Genomic DNA, 24,770 nt, shown 5'->3' with positions numbered 1-24,770 from the left:
TTTGAAAAGTTCAATATCTGTCAAGTCCTTACATCTAGCTTTCATTTAACGTCACATTGTAAATCTGTGAGTTTAAATTGAAAATCTATCCGCATTATTCGTACATCTGCTGTAAAAGAATCGACGTACAGAGATGATAATAATAATAATAATAATAATAATAATAATAATAATAATAACACTTAACCTTTAATGTTTCATCAGTAATATGTAGTAACTTATAATGCCGTTTTATGTTATACAACCGTTTTCCTAGTAATATTTGTGAACAAATCATACATTTAATATTTTCATCATATTGTAAGCAAAAGAATGCATTCTCCCATCCTACTTGAAACTTTCGTTTTTATAGAGGTACATGGTTTCGAGAGAGATATTGCGATGATACGCCACTCGCAGGTCAGAGACAAATACAAATAGAACGGAGTTTGACTCCAGTGAGTAAGAGGGTGGGGGTTGTAGGTAGGAAGCGAGAGAAATGCACTGCGAGCCACAATGTGCTCGTGAGTCGCAATTTCGCCGCGGCTGCCTTAAGGAATTAACTCAGTAGTCTGAAATTCGTTTTGTAACCTAAATATAATTATTAAATGTAATTAATTATTTCAAATTGGTTAATTCTTTTTGAAACACACTGTATTCTAAATAATGTTGAGTTTAAGGAAAATCCTTGGATAAGTCTTCTGGAGGTGTAAAATTCATATCAAATTCAGTGTCACATCTTAATTTGGCCTCTGTTTGTTATTATTATTATTATTATTATTATTATTATTATTATTATTATTATTATTATTATTATTATTTTATTAACATGATGTAAAAATCGCTAAGCTAAAGTACCATACTCGGAGGATGTAACAAGTGAATGTTACTGTACTATAATGAAATAAGTTCTGCGCATATAAATACTGTATATTATGAATTTCGTGCAGATATCTGAATTAGGGAGGACACTTGACCATATAAACATGTTTCATATTTGTTCGTAGAGTAACTGGAATTAAAATTGGATTATAATGTTCAGATAATACAGATATTTGTTACAATAAAACTGTTTCTAGGATTATTTTTTTATAATCGCCTTTAATGTTACTCATTAAAATTTTTCCGATCCATTAGAGAAGGAAATATACCTACATTGTAACCAACTTCATTTGTTAAAACATTGCTCTCTTCATGATTAATTTTTGTTCAGTAATGAAATGTTTTTATAAACGGATAAATATTTTCAGAGTTCCATCGTCTGAGCTTTGGTGTACGCAACTACAGTGTTGTAACTTCCGACTGCTTGTAAGTGACTAAGACTCATTTCTATCGTCTGTTAACCTAGTTCGAGTAACATTTCCTATGATAGGCTATAAAATTTGTACATCTCTCCACTTTTAATTGTGCTTGTGGAGTCGTATAATGGATTGAAGTGCAGAATGCTTCCCCTTTTTATCTCTCTTCGCTCTTTCGTCTGTATGAATATCTTAATTACAAAAGTCATTAGCTCCTCTGCGATGCGCAGTTGAAATGTGGTTCAAACTGAAATTTAGGTAATTGACGGATATTCAGTTTGTTAGCGTCTAACATAATATAATATTGAGGAGGATCACGAAATTTAAAAAGGAATTTAACCCTAAATTATAACTCTAAATCTTAGGAAATTTTTATGAAATCGCATAAAAGTTTTTTCATGTTATTTTCCCAACGAACTCCTTTTCTTCGTTGTGCACATTTCCATAATATACCAAACGATTAAAAATATAATTCCAATATACAAGGTGTTAAAAAGTATCCAATATTTTATGAGATGGTAGTATGCAACAAAACAAGAAAATAATGTCTAATAAACATGTGTCCTACAACACACACTTTCTGAGATCTGGCACTTGTTTGTAGGAGGTGCTCAATGTGACGACCATTTATGACAATGCATTCCTCTCCCCTCGGCATAAGGAATCTTTGGAATTGACCTGGTTGTTCTTGATAACCAAAATTCTAGGGGATTTAGGTTTGGGGAACGAACACGCCAAGGTGTGGGGCCTCCCCGATCAATCCTGCGGTCCTGAAATATTAGCGTCAGGTGTTCACGCACATTGCGGAGAAAATGTGTTGGTGTGCCATCGTGCATGAACCAGATATTTAGTCTTTGCTGACATGGCACATACTCCAGCAAGGTAGACAATACATTAATAAGAAGTCCTGATAACGAGCCCCAGTTGATTCCCGTGGTAGCACGTATGGCCCTTAATTTATCGACAAGAACGCCTGCCCATACATTGATTGAGAATCGGTGCTGGTGCCTTGTTTCTTCAACAACATGGGGATTTTCATCAGCCCACACATGCTGATTACGAAAATTCACAACACCATCTCTGTTGAACCCCGCTCATATCAGCAACCAGACTTTTGTTTTCACTATACCTTGCGATGTATCATTATTCCATCAACTACGGTGTGATTATCTGGTAGTCTGCTGTATTGTAGGACAGAAAAACGCATTGTCGTAAATGGACATCACGTTGAGCACCTCCTGTGAACAAGTGTTCAGATCTCAGAAGGTATGTGTTGTAGGACTCATGTCTATTAGACATTTTTTCTTGTTTTGATGCATACTATCACCTCCTAAAATATTGGACACTTTTTTTTAACATCCTGTACTGAGGAAGTCTTACAAATATGGAATACCATTTTTTTTGCTTGAAACCTACATGTTTTGAATACTGAAATCCTGGTAGGACAAGTTACCTGGTTAAGATTTTCCTGAGTTTTCTCTCAACCCATTAAGAGCAAATAATGAGTAACGTTCGGCGCTGGACCCTGGACTCATTTCGCTGACATTATCACCTTCATTTTATTCGTTCTTTGATAACCATAGCAGTTGATGAAGCGTTTTAAAACAACCAATTAAAAAAATAACGCCTGGCACAAGAAGTACACAGAAGAGTGCAGCTGTAGAATTCACGATCGAAAGGCAAAACTATCTGCCCAGACGTAAAATGACAGAATGAAGAAAAGAAGAGTAATGAGGAACATTCGGACAAATAAAGAAACAAACTTTGTAGAAATAATAAGATTACCAACATAACATAACCTCTATGTCGGAAGCCGATGTTGAATTCGAAATGGCGTCCTCGGAAAGCGGTAGTTATTTTGTAACAAACCTGTAGTTACACATATATTTATGTAATTAATTATATCATGAATATCATTCTATGAATATATTAAATTTAAAATACTATAGCTACGTCTGTAATTTAAAAATAATATTTATTGAATTCAAAAATTAAATATTAAATGTTTACTGAACTGAGGTTTCAGTAATAAACTGATATTTTTCTATATAGTTTCATATACATTTCAGTAATTGCAGCGTGAATTTCATTATACACACTATGCAGATTAACCTCAAACACATTCAGTTTTAATGAGCTTCACGACACGTTCTATAACTAATTAGCATCATATTCGTACTCCCCACTTTCACTTATTACGCGATTTGACTAAAGCTTGTTTCCAAAGCATCTTCTTAACATCCAATAGTATTTTTGATATTGATAAAATTAATTTCTTTGTTTGTTTCCGATAGTTTTACTATTGGATTGTTACATTCACCATTTTCTCTTAAATTAAGACTGGTCCAAAATAAACCGGGAACGGAAACGACAACAAGAACGAGAACGGAAATATTGTTAAAATAAATGTATTTAAATGTGAATGCGTTCCCGTTCCCGGCCTCCGATAAGTTTCTCGTTAATTGTGAGTGCTCACATTTAAATACATTTATTTTAATAATAATTTCAATTCTCGTTCTCGTTGTCGTTTCCGTTCCCGGTTTATTGTGGACCAGCCTTTAGTCTCTTTCAATTCAGATATTTTTAACACTAACGGTGGGCATTTGACTTCCATCTTTCACCCCAGTGTCCCCATCTAATGGGCGACGCGCCGAAGCTTGCAGTTCCTTCAGCTCATTTCAGAATTTTAGGCCTAATTATCTTCTGTTGCGCGCCGTAACGTCGTGGTCTAAAGCATCATGCCTAGGACCAGCGCTATGGAATGCACGCTGGTTCCAGTCCTCATGGTGAAGGAATTTTCTCATAAAATTTCGGCCAGTGTATGGGACCGGTGTTCACCCATTATCGTGATGAATTTGGTGAGCTATGATAAGTAGCTAAATTTGGTCCGCGGGCCAGCTATAACGGCTGGGAGGATCCACATTAATCACAAGATACCTCAGTTCTGGTTGGATGATCGTTCACCTCTGGACGTGAGGAGTAATTCTAGTATACGGTTGATCGGCCTTAGCCCTTCATGGGCTGTCACTCTTGGATTATTATTGTTATTATTATTATTATTATTATTATTATTATTATTATTATTACTACTACACCTGTGCTCCCGTATATAGTTTTCATTTAACGACGCTCTATCAACTAGGTTATTTAGCGTCGATGGCATTGATGATAGCGAGATCGTATTTGGCGAGATGAGGCTGAAGATTCTCCATAGATTATCTCACATTCGCCTTACGGGAAATGGTATTACGGTATAGTGCAGTCAAGCTCCTTAGCCGATCAAGCTACGCTGGTAGCCTGTAACGCGCTCCCATATCCATGGATATGCGTGGTTGTTATTTATTGCGTTAATAGTGAGAGTTATTCCGAACGATTCTGTGCAAGTTAAATCATTAAATTGCTTAATTTTTTTTTGTCTATAAGCGATTAAGAATGACGACGAAAATCATTCGGGTAACATCACAATCTGAGATAAGACAATCAGTAAGTAGAAAATTTACGTGGATATAAGCCGCTGGAAAATTTTTGGCGTGTGTCTAGATATATAGTGCTCAGTTTGTGAGCATGTTGCTAGTGCAACTGAGAATGGTACCACTTCCTACACACGTCACACCAGCCATTTGTCAAACACAGCTGTCAGACTGACTGCGGAAAATGTAAAACACTCGCACTTAACGTTCCCATTACTTATTTCACACACCAAAAACGGTGACGCGGACTGTAATTGCGTGGAGAGAAGTGTGTGCTGACTTTACACTATACCGTAGTACCATTTCCCGATAGTCTCGATGAATCTATGAAGCTCATATTGCTAAAGAGGACAACCAACGCACTGGAAGACTGTAATAATCTCCGGACTTCACTACAGAGGTAATTGTTACCAATGTTGGAAGAAAACAGACAGATTACACATGCAGATATAGTCCGTAGAAAACTGCGCCCAAAAATTCGCCAGAGAATGACCACAGCTATTGGAGTCTGGCAGCTTCCTTGCGATAATGCAAGACCGCAAATCGCCGAGCCAGTATGGAGACTTTTTCGGAGGTAAAACGAGGTCAGATCGTTGTGCTGGCCACACAACTTCATTCTCCAGTGCTGATGTCACGAAACATGGAGATCTACCTCCATTATCACCTCAGCCTTCATGATGTGTGAAAGAAGATTCCCGGTCATTCTTCCTAATTCAGTTTTCGAAATGGACAATTTCCCGAGAATCTTCAACATGAACTTTGGATCCGACAGCAAGAACGGGAACCACTGCACCACTGACGAACACTCAATCTATGTGGACTTAAAACTCAAAGGGCAACGTTCTAACTCCAATAGTTTCCAGAAAAAAAGACAGCCTGGACACGCTGTTACATTAAGAATTACTGGACGTTAATGCATAAGCTGGGCGTTAATGCATAGGATGAAAATAAATGGTTCTAAAAGTAAATCAATGACATTTTGTAAAACCCGAGAGGAAACTAGTCTAAATTACGAATTCAGTGGTGTTGTAATTCCGCAAGAACAATGTTGTAAATACCTAGAAGTGTATTTAAGCTCCAAACTTTCTTGGGGAGAGCATGTTGATAATGTTACAAGTAAAGCATGGAGGGCACTTCACTTTATTATAAGAATCTTGAGTAAGGCTAGCCCCAAATCGAGGGAAATAGCATATCTAACGTTAGTGCGACCGTTAATGGAATACGGAACTACATGTTGGGATCCCTATAAAATATATCAGATAAACTCCTTAGAAAGAATCCAGTATAGGGCAGCTAAATTTGTTAAAGGTAAAAGAGAAGATGGAAACGATACGATAAAAGAACTTAAATGGAAAATACCATTAAGTACGAGAAAAATTCGTACCGGCACCAGGAATCGAACCCAGGACCTCTCAGCTGTGCGCGCTGAGTGCTCTCTAACCAACTGAGCTCTGCCGGGACACGATTCACGATGCCGGCCGAACTCCTCTCGTAGTATCATATTATGGCCTTACTACCTGCATTTAAGACGATACACGTCATATATATATATATACAGGAGCACATATTAAATGACTTTGTGGCCATATTCAACAACAGTTTCTGAAAACTGTTAACATCATATATGTATCGAATATGAATGAGGTCTCGCCCACCTCATTACATATTACACGACTAGTGTGAACTAGTCAGTTTGTTTTAATACCATTAAGTACGAGAAAAATTCGTACCGGCACCGGGAATCGAACCCAGGACCTCTCAGATGTGCGCGCTGAGTATTAAAACAAACTGACTAGTTCACACTAGTCGTGTAATATGTAATGAGGTGGGCGAGACCTCATTCATATTCAATACATATTAAATGTGAAACTTTGGAAAACAGACGTAGGAAAACTAGAATAACACCATTGTATAGAGCACATCTAGGTCAGAAAGCATGAGTAGACATAACGGCTCGGTTAGAAAAGCCAACGTACTATGGTAGGAACGATCATGATTTTAAAATCAAATGTAGGAAACAGGAAACGGATGTAGGTAAATTCTCATTTTTAAATAGAACTATAAATGATTGGAATGACCTACCTGCAGCGTCTTTGAGGGCTGTCTTTCCTTAAGGAGATTCAATAATAAGTTAAAAAGTTGTGTATAAAGTGCAAATTAAAATTAAGGTGACATTTAACATTTAATTTTTTAACGTGACATATATTTATTTAGCCTGACGAGTTACTTCCTTGGTTTGAATTGTAAATTATTTAAAAATAGCGTGTAAGAGGGCCTTAGACTAGAAATGTTTAGTTTAAATGTAGTTCTGTTTATGAGTATGCATAAGGGTGTAATTATTTGACTTATTTGAACTGTTGTATCAGTGAAGCGAGGCGAGTCAGTGAAGTTATGGTTTTACACTGCAGTGAATAGTTCCGATCAGTGATAATTTATAGCGTCAATGAAATGTGTTATAGAGTGTCAGTGAAATGCGTCATAGTGCCACTACAGTGAGTGAGATGAGAGTAAAGTGAAAGACTATTGAAACTTATGTAGGGCCTATACATATGTAGGTTGTATTATAAAATTTGGTATTTTATGTTTTATTATTAATTGTAATTATTGTGTTAAATTGTATTGTGTTTCCTTATTATATTGTGTATATAATTGTACTGGGTATTGTATAATTGTATTATGTATTGCAATTTTATTGTGTATTGTTTATATTGCGTATACCACTGCCACCGGGTGCTTGCCCACTTGCAGTGTAAATAAATATATACAAAGATTGCATTAACCTTTCCGAAAATGTACAACTATGAAGTGATCATTCTTTATACCAGTCGGAGCTTAGAGTAGAGGTTGGTTGGGAGTGCACAAGATTCCTCAGTAGCAGACGCGATAAAAAACTGACTGCAAAATGATGTGTATGATAACGCCGCCATCAATCACTCTTAATCAGTTCCCTGGCGAAGCTAGAAGGCACAAGATCTTAATGTGATGACAAGATAAACTTGAAGATTTGTCTCGAGAGCATCAATCAAAGGAACCTAGGAGCCATCTAGAACAAACTCGTTCACTTCTTAAGACTTTATTCCAAGTTTTTTGAAGACTGAGTATCTTGACTTCATACTTCTTCTTGCAATTAGGAAATTATTCCCTGTTCTATGTACAGGGTGATTCATAAAAGCAGTGCTGCTCCAAACATATCAAATTATAAATAATAGTGTAAAATACCAGAATAATATTTTTGACAGGTAAAGCTTATTTTGAAGAATACTGATATCATAAACGGAATTCACCTAAAATACAAAATGCTATAAGTCAAAATTTTAACTTGAGGGTACGAAAATTTCTCTTATGAATTTATCTTCCTTAGAGAACTGGAACATTAGTTCAGTCATTTTCGTATCATATTTATATCAAACTTTCAATTTGAAGGGGAGAATGCTACCTATAATACACAATTGTCATATTCGAGTCTGTAAGCTGCATAAACTTGCATCCTGTTCAGAGCTCCAGAACTTGTCTTTTACTAATGGCAGGTACTGGAATTCGTGAGGATACTCATTTAAGCATACCCTTCTTTAAAATGATCTCCACATGGGTAGCAGTGTTTATTTCGTGAAGAAAGTAATTTAGTGTTTCACAAATTACGAAAAATGAAAAGAAACGACTAGAGGCAATTTGAATGTGGATATGGAGAAGAATAGAGCACGTAAAATAAACAGACCAATTAAGAAATTATGCTGTGCCAGAATGAGTGGTGAAGAAAGAATGATGATTCAACTGATCAGGAGGAGAAAAAGAAAGTGGTTGAGTAACTGGCTAAGAAGAAAATGCTTACTGAAGGATGTACTGGAAGGATTGGTGAATGGGAAGAAATTTCGAGTGGAAGAATATATCAGATAACAAATAAAATTAAGATAATATATGGATCTTATGCGGAGACTAAGAGGAAAGCGGAAAAGAGGAAAGATTTTAGAATTCTACGTTTTTAGTGAAAGATTTCATTGGGCAAAAAAAGTGAATGAATGAAACTCGCAGAAATTTGTCACGTGCAAATAGTAGAGCCATGCTGGACTACACTAGAGAGGGGGGATTGTGAACAAATCATGATCCAGTAAACGAAACGAATCGGTTCCTTTTCGAATCGAAAGTTCAATCGTTCGTCTTCTCGGCCGTCACTCGTTACGAATCGTTTTCTACAATGAATCTTCTGAAACAAGATTACTTCAACGCTCTGTCAGCTGGGTAGGAGCGTTCACTTCTGGTTGCGGGTGGAGACACGGAGCTGAGGAAAGCGAAACAAAGCGATATTCAGCCCAATCAAAATCGTGATTATATCTTAACTGAATTTATATAGTCAAACGTATTCATAGTTATACATTTTATTCGTATTGGTACAAATGTTATTATTGCTTATTATCGCGTTTCTTTTATAAAAATATGTTTACCCTAAACCAACGATGCAAAAATGTGCTACAATTGTGGCACACGTCACAAGCCAGAACACGTGACTCATCCCTTTCTTTCATCTCCACACGTCATTGGATATGGTAGGGGGAGAGGAAATGTGTATTCAGTGTGCTTGCGGACGTCACAGATACATAATTCAAGGTCTGGGGATTGTGGACGGGGAACACACTCTTTTTCCATGCATTTACCCCTCTCTCCCCCAGTTCTGCATCCCTGCCCTAAACAGAAAAAGAGAGAATCTTTAACCATCTGAAATAAACATGTACCTATATCACAATCTAGCATATACAGTTAAGAAGCTCAATATGCATCCATAGATAGTTGCTAACCACTAGGATCGCTACTATCGCCTCATTACAGACAATGCGAAATAGTACCTGCACAGTTTATTGTTCCTAGCAACCTCTACAACTCAAGCTTCGTGACTGTATATACTAGACTGTGCCTATACTATAACACATCATGACAGCATTTTAGAACATTTTAACACTGAAATATAAAAATGGGAAAAAGACGCACACATACACACAAATTATTAAGTAGACCTTCCTGGATTTTTCAAAGGCAAACAAAAATTACAACTTAATTGTTTTGAACCAATTTATTATCCCGGTGCTCAATTAGCTCTAATGCCAAAGAGGACGACCGTCTTCGTTTCTTACCGCGTCAATTTTCCACTCTTCAGTCAACTGCAATATGCTGTCATCTAGTGAGCAAAAAGTGAACGTGAAGCAAATAGTAACGAATGAACGAACGTTATCGGCGAATAAAAATGGAGATGCATTTCCTTCGTTCATATTGGTATCGGATGAATTGTAAATCATATAAACGAAATGAACGAATTACTATACTGAATCATTAAAATTGAATCTATTCTTTCAAATGAATCAGATCTCTAGACTATGCCAATGTTCTCCTCTTCCTCCACATTGCATTGATGTACTCGTTCAGATGAGATACGAGCACTGTAAAGTGTATCAGTTCCATGCGATGTATTGAAAACTCGTGTAAAATTCGATATGAATTTCTTCGACAGCAGCACTGGCATTACGATTGCAGAAATCGTGAAAAATCAGTAAATTTCCATATTCTGCACTTATGTACGTAGACCTTATATGTGTGGTACCTTGAAAACCAAGTCTACAATTCACTGTCACAACAAATAGCTTAAATATTTATTTTATATACATTTATATTTATTTTATAATTATTTTTTAAGTGTTACTAGCATTATATGGTACTAATTTTTATTGTATTTATCTGATGCATGTAACCTATAAGATAAAACATTGTAATAAATATAAACAGATCACTTTCTTAATTAATAACAGTGTATATCTCCAATAAATGATTAATGAGCATCGCCACAGATACACTTGATTATACTTGTCACTAGAGAGTCCTTGAAATTTATATTTTTCCCGCTATTCATAAAAAATTTTGTATGATACCTCTTGCACAAAAGGGGAAATCTATAACTGAAACTAGATTAATATATTTCAGTATTATTTGTATTTATCCTGGTAATAATGAACAGTTTGACTCGTAGACATTTTGTTTTTGCAGCATTAACTTCCCATGATTGTACGAGAAGATTCGAAGAGAACGGCAGTTACGTAGACTTTCGGCTCCCCCCTACTACTATTAATGCATAGCACAATGTCAATACGGTGATTGCTGTCGTCTGCGATACATAGAACTTTTCTGTTGATTTTCGAGTTCGTCATTTTTTCCGGTTATTATATGCTTATTTAAGTTGTGTTAACTCTCGCTAGCGGTTTTATATTTTATTTTATTCGTCTTAGTATTTATTTCATTATTGTAAATATTTTTGTTTTATCACTATTATTATTATTATTATTATTATTATTGTTACTATTATTTCTATCATCAGCATTATTATCTGATCCCTGTAAAATTTATGTAGACTACTGGACTGTACCCAAGCACGAGCATATGCTCATTTCGGGTATCTATTCATATGTATTCAATTCAAATGTGAATTGTAAGTAAATTTGATTTGAATTTGAATTTGAAATAGCACTAATAACACAGCTAATAGTCAGCTTTAGCGCCCAAATCATATCAACAATAATAAATCAGCTGTGTACTAAACATGTTTCCATGGTAATTCAAAGCCATCTAGAATATACCCAAGGCTTCTATACGCTCAATAGGTTATCTCATTTTTCATTAGCCAATCAAATGGCTAATTGGCTGATGACGAGGGAAGAATCCATGCTCATTGGTGCTTTATTTTCAAATTGATAGCATATCAACGTACATTATAAACATGACCGTCTGAAATAAAAACATTACAATGGGTATAAAACAATTGTGTACGTATCATGGCTTAATATAAATACGTTCAAAGTATTTGTGTATAGAAAAACTACACATACACTTGCCACTGCATTATTTTTCTCTATTTCTTAATAATTCGCCTGCTCTCAGTGTCTGCCGTCCGTTTTTGTCTGCTAGTTTCCAGTCTTGTATTTATAAAAATTCTAATATTGAATATTTTTTAATATATCATTCTAAAGTTTGAAAAAAGGCTCATGTATCGGTAATGAAATGTCAGCCACACGTTTATTGACAATAATCATTATATAACTCAACAGTGAATTGTCGCTGGAGGCTTTTTATGATTAACCCACTGAATATGCCGTAAGGACAAAATGTCATAAATCGTTAATATAAAATCAATATAATGAAAATTAAAATGAAAACAAAACATTACTGGTATCAGTCGCTAACCCTCCACCCCTTTGGTATAAGTAGCATGATTATTTTGTTAATTGTAAGTTATGTATGTACGACCCAGCAAAGATTACGAAAGAAAAGAAATAATTTGAAGGTTAACATAGATGAACCTAATTTAATTATTATGCAAAGCTGGTATTATAGGCCTACATGATTTATTTAAACTTACCTTTAGGCTTTATTTTCATTAAAGCTGCTCGAAAATCAGGAACAAAATAGTCATCTTTAAAATGATCAGAGCATAGTCTGCTTGTATTAGGATTGAATTTATCTTGTCTCTTGCACGCAATTACCCATTTTTTCTAATTCCTAAATCTTTAGGAATGGTAAAGAAAGACAACTCTTTATTTTTATCGTTAGAATTGTTGCATACCGCAACAGCACACATTTGACCTGGCATAAAGCGTTCAGAACAACATAAACAAGAAAAAAAAACGCAAGATACTGCTTTGAAGCATTTGAGCTTAGACGCACTCAGCTGTCTTGTGACGTCAGAATCGCTCTCCTTTCCTCGTCGATCCCTCGCCAACAAGCTCGATACTAATGTAACCTATGAGACGTTTAGAAGCCTTGAAATGTACCCACATCGGTAGCACCAAATTCAAGATACCTGTAAAATTAATCTTTATATACAGGGACATCATTTTATTTTTACTAACATTTTTAATATTAACCTGGCTATACCTTTAGAGAACCGGAAACACCGTTCGCTACCCCCTTCCACAACCGGAGTTCGATGATACTGGCGTAAAACACAAACGAATCACTTTACTAGGTATAGGAGGGAAGAAAAGTACTTCATCCATTTACGTAAACTAGGAAATATCGCGATTTTGAGTTCGATAATTTTCATTAGGTTTTTATTTAATCAAAATGCAGTACTGTATTAACAATGAGTGTTTATACTCACGAACTGAGTTATCCATGTGAACGTATTCATTATGCAGTGTGTATTATACTGTCTACACCACATTAGCGTACACTGTTCAATTGAAAAATAATCATAATATGAATATTTAAACACATTTTTGAAAATGGTAGCCGTTCATTCCGATAGCCTACAGGCTTGAGTTCTTTTTTGCATATTACCGCACTATAGACTATTGCATCTAATTCAATTACCAGTTTCGTCCTTCGTACTAGTAACTCATGTTGAAATAATTCTGTACCTACTCTACAAAAGAGTACCTTATGTACTGTAAATTCAATCTTCACTTCTGCCCGACCCGCACAGATAAAATTACTCAGACATGCTATCTACTGTCCGTCCAAGTGGTTATGTCGCAGGATCGTAGAAAGGAGGGAAATCACGTGACAATTAATTACTTAACGAGGCCCTTTTATTTAAGTTATTTTAAACAATTGTATAATATTACGTAAACGTCCAATTCCTAATAGAAATTAATGTTTTCAGAAAAGAGCTAAGACAGCCCTGCTTTTACAGAGAGGCGAGCAGAAGCAGGAGGAGGAAATCGGGATGCGACGTAGGCAAACGGACAGTACCTGTGCGAAAATATGATTCAATATTAAAAGTTCTTTCGTCACTGGAAAACGCGAAGATATTTCTGGAACGTACTATACTCAGTAACTCAGTGCTGTTTACTATAAGCGGCCTTGATTCTGTCTGGAGAACAGTTGAAACTTCATTAGTAGAAGGGGTGGGAGTGAAGTACATTTAAAAACTCAGGTACAATAAAAATTGAAGTAAAATAAAATGATGTCCCTGTACAAACAGTTCAATCTCGACAGCCGTTTGATATAGACCACACATTATTACGAACATTTTTGTTCAAAATGACAGACATGTTCAGCCAGGATATTGAACTTCCCTTGTGCGACAGCGGGACAGCCTATTTAAAGCCTTGTAATGGAGGCTGAAGCTATTTTGGTATTTCTTTGTAAGAAGGCCGTTTGATTGGACGTTGTCTGATGTCTCTGTCTTCAGATAAATAATATACGCGGATTTTGTGCCTCTGACTCTGAGTAATCCTCTTTTCTATACTTGACTTTTTATACACAGTTTTTCTCTCGTCTGTTTCCACTGTTATTTTTATATTTCGTTTCAAATACAAACTACTTTCGTAATCCTTCCCCCCCCCCCTTTGACTTCAGCTTCCATCCTTTCATATTTTATTACCTAATCCACGGAAGTTTTCTGTCTGCGTATTTTTCTTTTGAACCTCGATGCAATAACAGTCGTGCGTATGTCCTCGTTTCACGCAAAGTTGAAACGGTACGAATATTCCATCTCTGCTTATTAACAGTGGAAAAAATACGACTCTAAAAAGGAATGTATGATTTACAAAACTAATTCCATCTCTTTTCATAAATGCACTCGGAATAAAAAATAAAGTATTACTTTTGTAGTTGCAAAATATTATCTATTAGTTGTGACATCGTGAGCAGTATAAATTGTAATTGTGCCGCAGTTGTTTGCCCTGAAAATTCAGTAGTATGTCAGTTTCATATGAATAATAATAATAATAATAATAATAATAATAATAATAATAATAATAATAATAATCATCATCATCATCATCATCATCATCATGTGATAGCAACAATAACAAAAAGCATTAGACTTTTTCGCAAAGTTTCGATTTAAAATTCTACACATCAACTTCTGTTTTGTCTGCGTTTGTATCGCTGTCCTTGAGGCCAGTACTCAAAGAATAATTTTATATTGCTTATATTGATAAACTGAAGTGTTGTTTACTTAAAAATGTAATTTGATTTCATGTTTGATTTTATTTATATTTCTCTTGTTTGTTTGTAATTATATTCTTTATTTTGTGTATTTAAATTTAAATAAATTTAAATAAATAAATATGTGTTTTCAGACTAATTATCTGAGGATTTAATTCATACCATTCACTAATTTTTCGTTTTCCTTTAAATCAGGCATAAAATCATAGAAAACTTTATTGCTTTTTTATACAGTGCGAGCGAGAAGTCTCTCCGCAGTGCTTGTGTAGCCACGATGCGGCCGAGAATCCATTAGGCAGAGAATTCAAGTGGCAGCACTGGCAGCTAAGCATATGCTGGACTGGGGATGTGAGGTTGTCAAACCGGAATTAATTGGGAAGTGTCAACTTTCTACAGGATTACGTGCCAGCTTTCTACGGGATTACTATAACTAATGGAGCTGCGGAGGGACTTTTGGATTGCACTGTATAATAATCACCAGGGAACGGATTTATATGGACTAAAAATATATGAAATATGTAAATATATATGTAGTTATTTTTACCAAAATATGGAATTAAATATGGATTTTTACCAAAATATGGAATTAAATATGGACTTAAAATTATAAAAAAATGACTATGTACGTTAAATATTGGTACATTTTAATCAAACTAAACAAAAAATATAATGGACGTACCTTATCTTCCAATGTAGTTTCAACAAAACACAATTTTTATTGTCTGTTACCATAACAATAGGTTACAAACATTTCTTTCAAGTGCTGAAAAGTGAATCTTCTTCTATTGTCTCTGAGGATAGATTTATACTGACTAAAAGAGCGTTCGACGTCACAAGAAGTAACTGGTACATAATTCAATTTCACAATGTCTGCTGGGGATAAGTCCAAGTTAATCTTCACTGTTGATTCACCACTCATCACAGCAACAACCTTTTGTAGTTCTTCATATCCAGGGTTTTTTGAAAGTACAGTGTCCACCTTAGCTCTTACTGCATCTGCAACTTTACCTCTACCACGATTCAGTTGTTCCACAGTACTATTTATAATTTCAAAACTTTCAGATAGTGAAAGGTGCCTATTTTGGAGACTTTTGAGCGTTTTTATGATGCATGAAAATGTATGCTGAATGTGAGCTAAGTCATTCTTCACACTTATGTCACAGGTAACTGTTTTCGCAGTATCAATTGAGACTGCATCTTCAGAGTCCAATGCAAGGAGAACATTGTTAATAGAGTCTATATGTTCGGCATAATATTCAACTGCTTCTAGCCATGTACCCCATCTAGTTAAAATTGGCTTTGGTGGCAATGGAATTTCAGGGTACATTTCTTTCAACACGTTAACTCTACTGGGAGCTTTGAGAAATACTTTTTTCACTGATGAAATCAACAAATCTACTTTAGGGAAATTGTCTCTGACCACTTCTGCCACACGATGAAATGCATGCGCCACACAAGTAAAATGAGTCAATTTAGGATATACAACAGATAATGCTTGTCCAGCTTTGACCATATAAGGGGCAGCATCGCTAATAAAGAATAACACATTATCGTACATAATACCCTTTGGCCACAGGATACCCATAGCTTCGTTGAACAGTTTAACTATAGTTTTGTTATTGCACTTTTCTAGAACATCACAATGTAAAAGAATTCGTTCAGAATATTGTTCACTTAACAAACCGATAACTACATTACCAACAAGTCTACCTTCTTTGTCGGGAGTCTCATCAATGGAAACCCAAATTGAACTATCTTTAATTTCATCTCTTATCTTCTGTATTGTCTCATCGTAGATGGATGGAGCATACGTCTTCCTAAGTGTTGACTCATCCGGGATTGTATGTTGAGTATATTTTTCAAGGAATTCCCTGAAGACCTTATTCTTTAGTTTGTAGAGAGGAATATCAGCAGAGATGAGAGAACGGCACAGGTCGATGTTAAACTCAGATCTTACATTCGATGTTGTTGGTTGTGTTAAAAACAATTGTCTCTGCTTGGAATTTAGTTGTTTGTTGGCCTGATGTTTACTAGTTGTAATGTGTTGTTGCACCAGGAACTTTTGTGTAGATGATACTGCACACTGACACAAATTACAAAATAATATTTTATTGTCAGTTGATAAACCATCTTCTTTAAATTCTGAAATGTAACTTGTTAGTTTTGATTTTAAATTGACTGAATGACGTACTTTTGGCATATTTACCGTCTTTATAGTATGATTTACAAAACTGAACCTATGTGTACTCTGACTGGCATTTAACTGTTGAGCTGCACAACTGAAGTCTGTTAAAAATTTTAAATTAAATTAATACAGTTTTGTAACTTACTTTCCCATTGTTGATAGGACTGCTAATTTTCAAATAACTCTGATGTTAAAGGGATTACTGAACATGTGTTTAAATCTCTATTGTTGAAATGTATTTTTAAAAGTTAATGGAATTTTGTTTTGTTTTATTGTTAAACCTAATATAATATGGACTGTTTTATATGAAATATGGAAAATAAATGGAAATTAACGAAAATATGTACTAAACTCTAAAATATGGAAAAATATGGAAAATAAAAGTAGGATTTTTCAACCCTACACATTGTGAAACATAAAGATAATGCAAAATATAAATTATATTAGCTTTATAAGTAAATATGTATTTACATATAAATCCTTTCCCTGATAATCACTCTAGCACCCCAGAAAGAGTAAGTTACATACTCGTGCTCAGGGGGCATTCCACATAAGTTAATGTTAAGACATTTTATTGAATAACAGAGAGAAAAAAAAACAGATATCACAATAATTGAACTTTAAATTTTCTCTCTAAGCAGCAAGTTTTAATTGATTTTTTAAAATAAAGAGCATTAGCAAATTATAATGTTTGGGAATTTAGCTATTATCTTGTTTAAAGCCTTGGACCGAAGTTGCTACTATGATTATAAGCTACAGTTGTGGTACATTTAGATTCCATCAAGCATTGTTGTCTAATCTTTTGGTTTTATATTTCTGTGAACATAAATGAAATATATTTCTGTTTTATGTACGAAATTAAATAAGACATTGTTATAAATTTGATGGCAGTCAAATACTTTAAATTCTGAATACAACAGTTCTGAAGGATAATCAAGAGGTTTATTAATATATATTTTTATTCTTTTCTGTAGCAGAATTATTGACATGAGGAAAGTACTATAAGCATTACCTCATCCTATAATACTGTGTTGTAATATACCTTGTACAGGGACATCATTTTATTTTTACTTCCATTTTTATTGTACCTGAGTTTTTGAATGTACTTCACTCCCACCCCTTCTACTAGTGAAGTTCAACTGTCCTCCACACAGAACCAAGACCGCATATACAATCATAGTAGCCTTACGGTCATAGTAAACAGTACGTTCCAAAAATATGTTCGCGTTTTCCAGCGACAAAAGAGCTTTCAATATTGCATCATTTTCAATTTGCCTACGTCGCATCCCGGTTTCCCCCACCTGATTCTATTCGCCTCTCTGTAAATGCTAGTGGCTGGGCTGTCTTAGCTCTTTTCTGAGAACATTAATTTCTATTAGGAATTGGACGTCTACGTAATATTATACACATACAATTGTTTAAAATAACTTAAATAAAAGGGCCTCGTTAAGTAATTAACTGTCACGTGATTTCCTCCCTTTCTACGACGCTGCCACGTAACCACTTGGACGGACAGTAGATAGCATGTCTGAGTAATTTTATCTTTTCGAATCGGGCAGAAGTGAAGATTGAATTTGCAATACGTAAGGTACTCTTTTATAAAGTAGGTACAGAATTATTTCAACATGAGTTACTGATAGGAAGTACGAATCTGGTAATTGGAATTAAGTACAATAATCTATAGTGCGATAATATGCACATTAGAACTGAAGCTTGTATCGAAATGAACGGCCACCATTTAAAAAAAATGTGTTTAAATATCCATATTATGATTATTTTTCAATTTAACTTCATTCTCTATATTGTACGCTAATGTGTTGTAGACAGTAAAATATACACTGCATAATGAATACGTCCGAATGAATAGCTCAGTTCGTCAGTAAAACACTTGTAGTTAATACTGTACTGTATTTTGATTAAACAAAAACCTAATAAAAATTATCAAACTCAAAATCGTGATATTTCCTAGTTTACGTAAATGGATTAACTACTTTTCTTCCCTCCTATACCTAGTAAAGTGATTTGTTTGTATATTACGCCGGTATCATCGAACTTCAGTCGTGGAAGGGGGTAGCAAACGGTGTTTCCTGTACTTAATCGTTGATGCAAAAGTATAGCCAGGTAAAAATAAAATGATGTCCCTGTACTAATACGAAATAAATCAGTCGTAAAGTATGGACAGTCAAGTAATTTCGTAGGATAACAAAATAGTGAATAATGTTTCTTAATCTCTTGCACAGAAAAGATATCGTATTACATTTTTTTTTTTGCTACATACAACATGACCTATTCGCTCTGATAATCTGCAGGGTTATTTCACTTCCACCCTGTATTTGCTCTCCATGAGAAGAGTTACGCAACATTGATAAAACTTCATCATGTAAGTATTATTTATAGGAATTTAATTATCGAAGATGCACCGCCTTATAACAATGCGGCAAAGAATTTAATTAATAAGCTCCCCGGTAAATACAGGGAAATCGTTGTCAAGTGTCAAATTATATTGATATTTAGCTTCACAGTGTGACTATGTACAAATTTCGTTAGAATTTATGAAATGTTGTGAAAGAAAATACTTAACGGTTTTATAAAAATTACTGGAAACGATAAGACTTAATTTATTCCTCATCAAGATATTTCCTTGTTCGTATATGCAATTAAATACTTAATTCCAGACAAATAATGTGTAGAATTGTTTTGTTTAACTCACCATATTAGAACTTATATAGCTCGACCAACTACAAAAAGACCTTAGACTTTTCCAATACTCACGTGGCCATGGAGGGGGAGACGTTATCACTATACGAGCAGCTCGCTAGGCCGGGTTACACTAGTCTGACTCCAACTGTGGTAGACAATGACACTGCCCCTTCCTTCAAAACGTTTTTTATCAAGCTGGCCGAAACCCCCGTAGCTTTCTTGTTGATGTGACAACATTATATTTCAACTTAAATTCTTTTTTTTTTCTCTTGTGAGGGGTTAGGTACAGCTTACACCAGTAAAATTTTTGGAAATATTAAACATTTTTTTCCTCCATTACTGATTCTTATACAATAATGAAAACTGGTAGCCTATGTGTAAAACATTGTCCTGGTATATGAAATAAATATTTTTACGATTTAAAAAAAGTATATATATATATATATTTTTTTTTTTTTCAAAATTTATTTCACTGTGCAGTGATGAAGCATTTTCCACATTACTCAAAACATTACTCATTACTTCCAACATTCTGTGATGAAATTTTTTGTGTGTATTTATGCATGTTATATCTACAATATGATGCAAGATCGCTTCTCTACCTTTGATAGATTGTCTGATAAAAAATAAATTCATTTAAAAGAATGGTCAAGTATCAGTACTTTCTTCTAAAACAAAATAAAAATAATATATTATTTATTAAGGAATACAGTTGAAAGAACATGATATTGTAAACATGAATTTCAGTAATAAAATAAAAGCGAGAGAACATGAAAAAGTTAACAAATGCATGAATTATGAGGGAAAAGCTTCATCACTGTAGAGTGAACTGCCACCATCTTGAATTTGTAAAAAAATATATATATATATATAATTTTTTTAAATCGTAAAAATATTTTTTTTAATATAGCAGAAGGACAGTGTTTTACATGTACCAATTTTCATTATTATACAAGATACGGTAATGGAGGAAAAAAATGTTGAATATTTCCAAAATTTTACTGCTGAAAGCTGTACCTAAACCCATAAATACTTCGCAACGTTATAAATAATTTTACACGCGTCACTTTTCAAAAGCCTGCCGTGCACATTTGGTTTCCCTTCCATTATTATAAACCACAATCTGTTTTAACTATACACAATACGTCGAAATGGAATATTAATAATTGATTGAAAAGTGAAAGATTGGACGCGGACACGAGTGCTGTTTCGAATAGTTTAGAACGTACTCGCTGCGAGACGTCGATTAGGGAGCGCATCTAAAACAGAAAACATCCCCCACTATGACAACCTGCGCACGAACGAACACTGGTTTGTGGCGCAGGTTTTAATGTCAATGGTCGGGCTATAGTAAAATAACAGCTAGTGAAGTGAAGGTGCCGGAAATAATAAAATTATTTCATCCTATTTTCATTTCCCTTTTGTTTTTTGAGCGGAGAAGGGACCCGAAGGCTTGCACTACAGCCTGCGGCTTATTATGCTTACCATTCCTATTCTGTGAATTACTGGCTAGGCGAACAGCCGCGCTCTTCTACAAGTACTGCACGCCGCACCGTGAACTTAACACGGTCTACTGTATAGATGATGATGATTATGATGTATGTGAATTAATGGTGGCGAAATGAGTACGAAGTTCAATGCCGAAAGTTACTCAGCAATTCTGCTTCAATTGGTTGAGGGGGAAACTCCCAGGAAAAAAAAAAAAACCACGACAAGGTATCTTGCCCCAACCAGGATTTGAATCCGGACCCGCTCGTTTCACGGCCAGACGCGCTAACCGCTACTCCACAGCGGTGGACATCTTGATTTCCTCACTGTTATCATTTATCAGAAATTATTATTAAACAATAAGTAGTGTTGCTCTGGGTTGCCCTTTGATTCTAATGACGGTTAATAGAATTAAAAATACATAGTTGTTTAGAATAGCCAGGAATGAGTCTAAATAGAGTAGATAAACTTTCAGACATTATTATACAGTGAAACTTCCCTTAACGGACACTTCCCAATAGCGGACATTTTAAAATTCCCCTGCAAAATAACATTGGCCCACATGATAAAATTCTTCCAAATAGCGGACATTCTCAAGAACGGACGCGGACACTGAAATGTATCTCCCAACAACAATTAAAACTTCCAAATAACGGACAGCGTGAAAGAAAAAAAGAAAAAGACTGTTGTAAATTAAACGGAATTCTAACGGAATTCTTTGCAACAATCATCGTGCATTTGAACGTTCTTGCACTTTATTGAAGGTAAGCAGCACAGTTGTTAGTTGTGATACTGTACGTGAGCAGTCCGTACTTTCTTAATTTGTCAAGTTGAGTGTTCGGAAGTACAGTCACATTAAAAATGTCACAAAAACGTAAACGTTTGTCACTAAAAGAGAAAGTGGATATTGTGAAGCATAGTGAGAAGGAGAAATTAAGTGTTCGTGAGCTGGTCACAAAGTTTAACGTGGGAAAATCTCAGGTTAGTGAAATTTTGAAAAACAAGGATGTTATTTTAAAATCATACACTGAGAATGCAATTCTAGATTTCTTTGTGTAAGGTGAAGTGGTACAGTGACTGATGTTTATTTTATTTACAAAACATTTATAGGTACCATTTCTCTCTGGATGAACACTGTAAATAATCTCACAATCTCACTGTCTACTGTACTGTAAAATATAGTGTTGAATATGAATGAGAAATTTTAATGTACTGTATACATACTAACGATTTTCTAAATAGTGGACACTTCTCAATAACAGACATTTAATTTTTCCCCGGCTGTGTCCGCTATTGGGAAGTTTCACTGTAAATATTATTCAAAAAAAGAACCCGTATGGAGCTCCGAGACATTAGATTTGTTAAGCTCTAATACTCGGTGGTAGGCCACCGCCGTAGATCATTCGGTTAAGACACTTGCCTGCCGATCCGGAGTTGCACTCGGGCGCGGGTCCGATCTATGCTTGGACTACTTGTATGGTTGGATTTTTTCCGAGATTTTCCCCAACCGTAAGGCGAATGTCAGGCAATCTATGGCGAATCCTCGGCTTCATCTCGCCAAAATACCATCTCGCTATGAGCAATCCCATCGACGTTAAATAACCTCTTAGTTGAACAGCGTAGTTAAATAACAAAAAAAAAACACGATAGAAATTAAATTATGTTTTACTTAACGACGCTCGCAACTGGCGAGGTTATATCAGCGTCGCCGGTGTGCCGGAATTTTGTCCCGCAGAAGTTCTTTTACATGCCACTAATTTTTATGGATAGCGATCTAAATTGGAACACTCAAGTAACACACATTTGCAAAAAAATATTTTCTCAATTTCACTCCTTGTTTCATATGAAAGAATTTTTATCACTTAGTCTAAAAAAGAATCTTATTCAGACGCTTGTAATGCCCCATTTTGATTATTGCGATTCCTTGCTAACTAATGTAAGTTCACTCTTAGCTGAGAGATAACAACGGGCTCATAATGTGTGCATACGATTCATCTGCAATACTTGTAAATTTGACCACATAACACCTTCCCTCCAGTTACTTTCATGGGTGCGTCTGAGGGAACGAAGAACAATACATTCACTGTCTCTTCTATTTAGAATCAAGCATACTTCTACTCCGAATTATCTGTTATCGCGCTTTCAGTTTCTTACAACTCTTCGAAACCGACATCAAGCACTTCTTTCTATCCCTCATCATAGAACGTCTCTATACTCATCCTCCTACACTGTAGAAATACCTCGTCTCTGGAATTCGCTACCTAATGATGTCAGGGACTGCCGGACTTTATCACAATTCAAAATTAAATTGAAAAATTTTGTCTTGTTTAATGCTTTTTAGATATTGCTAGAAGTGTTGATTTGTGTTTTTTTTTACTCCATATTAAAATCGCAAGTTTCTTGTTTATGTTTGTTAATTAGGATACAATTAATTATACTTAATTACTCATTTAAAGTTTGTGTGACTGCAACCTGTGTATATTTTTGTGTGGCTTTACTTTGTTTATAGTGTTTTTTTTTCTCTCTCTCTCTTTATTTCTTGTGTAGCTTTACTTTGTATATAGATATATTTTTTTCTGTTTATTTCTATTATTGTATTTGTATTCCTGGTGTTGTGGAAGAGAAGGCCTGATGGCCTTAACTACACCAGAATAAATAAATAAATAAATAAATAAATAAATAAATAAGTAAATAAATAAGTAAATAAATAAATAAATCCAGCGACATGAGCCTGTCGCATTTAAGCACACTTAAATGACATCGACCTGGATCTGGATCGAACCCGCAACCTCGAGCACAGAAGGGCAGCGCTATATCAACTGCGCCACTCAGGGCGATTACACTATAGAATATCCAGAAGTCCTGTTCCTAGTTTTTTTTAAAGGTTAATTGTATGCTAAAGTACTTCACTGTAATTCTAAGAAGCTTTAAAAACTGTCTAAGTATTCTTTTCCGAACTCATAATAATATTATTAATGTATTTTCATGTAAATTCTACAGGGTTAAGGTCACAAGATCGTCATTTCGACATAATATAGTAGCAATATTTTAGGATGACAGGTCGCATTTCTCAACTGTTTCTTTCAGAATAAGGCTACAGTAGGTCAAATCGTAGCTGTGTGCGTCGCATTTGAAAAATCGTATCGTTAACGATCGCTCTGCGTAATGTACATTCTACTGCTGTAATTTGTCCACGCTTTCAGTCACGTTTTTCCACATTCTTTTGTCACGGAACGATTTGGAAACATTTGGTGGCATGACGAGCAGAGGAAATGTAGCGGAAGCAAATGACTCCGCCTACCGAGATACAGCAGATGTCGTGAAATGGAATCATTATGGAGGCAAAGTATATAAACAAAATTAAAACCGTGGTTCGTGTGGGCCATAATAGTGCTGCCTCAGCAGTTATGTATTTGCCGGTGTTCGTTGTTATATCCTCCCTTCCCCGCTCTTTAAATGAATGGGGCCGTGTGTATCGCTTACATCTCAACACAAGCTGCGAGTTAAGGAGCAGAAATGTTAACAGCAGTCTCGCGTGACAGCAAAGCGTTCCTGAGCGAGAAATTTGACTTCTAGGGCGACTAAGTGTCCTTAAATGTTTTCCACATAGAGCTAATCCGATTCCAGGAATGTAATATGTACACCGAGGATTTATATGCACTCAAAACTGCCAAATCATGCAGAGAACTACGCATTAAAACCCTTACATATGCACTAAAA

The sequence above is a fragment of the Periplaneta americana genome, chromosome 13, assembly GCF_040183065.1.
Source record: "Periplaneta americana isolate PAMFEO1 chromosome 13, P.americana_PAMFEO1_priV1, whole genome shotgun sequence".
Lineage (NCBI taxonomy): Eukaryota > Metazoa > Arthropoda > Insecta > Blattodea > Blattidae > Periplaneta > Periplaneta americana.
This window is presented reverse-complemented; position numbering follows the sequence as displayed.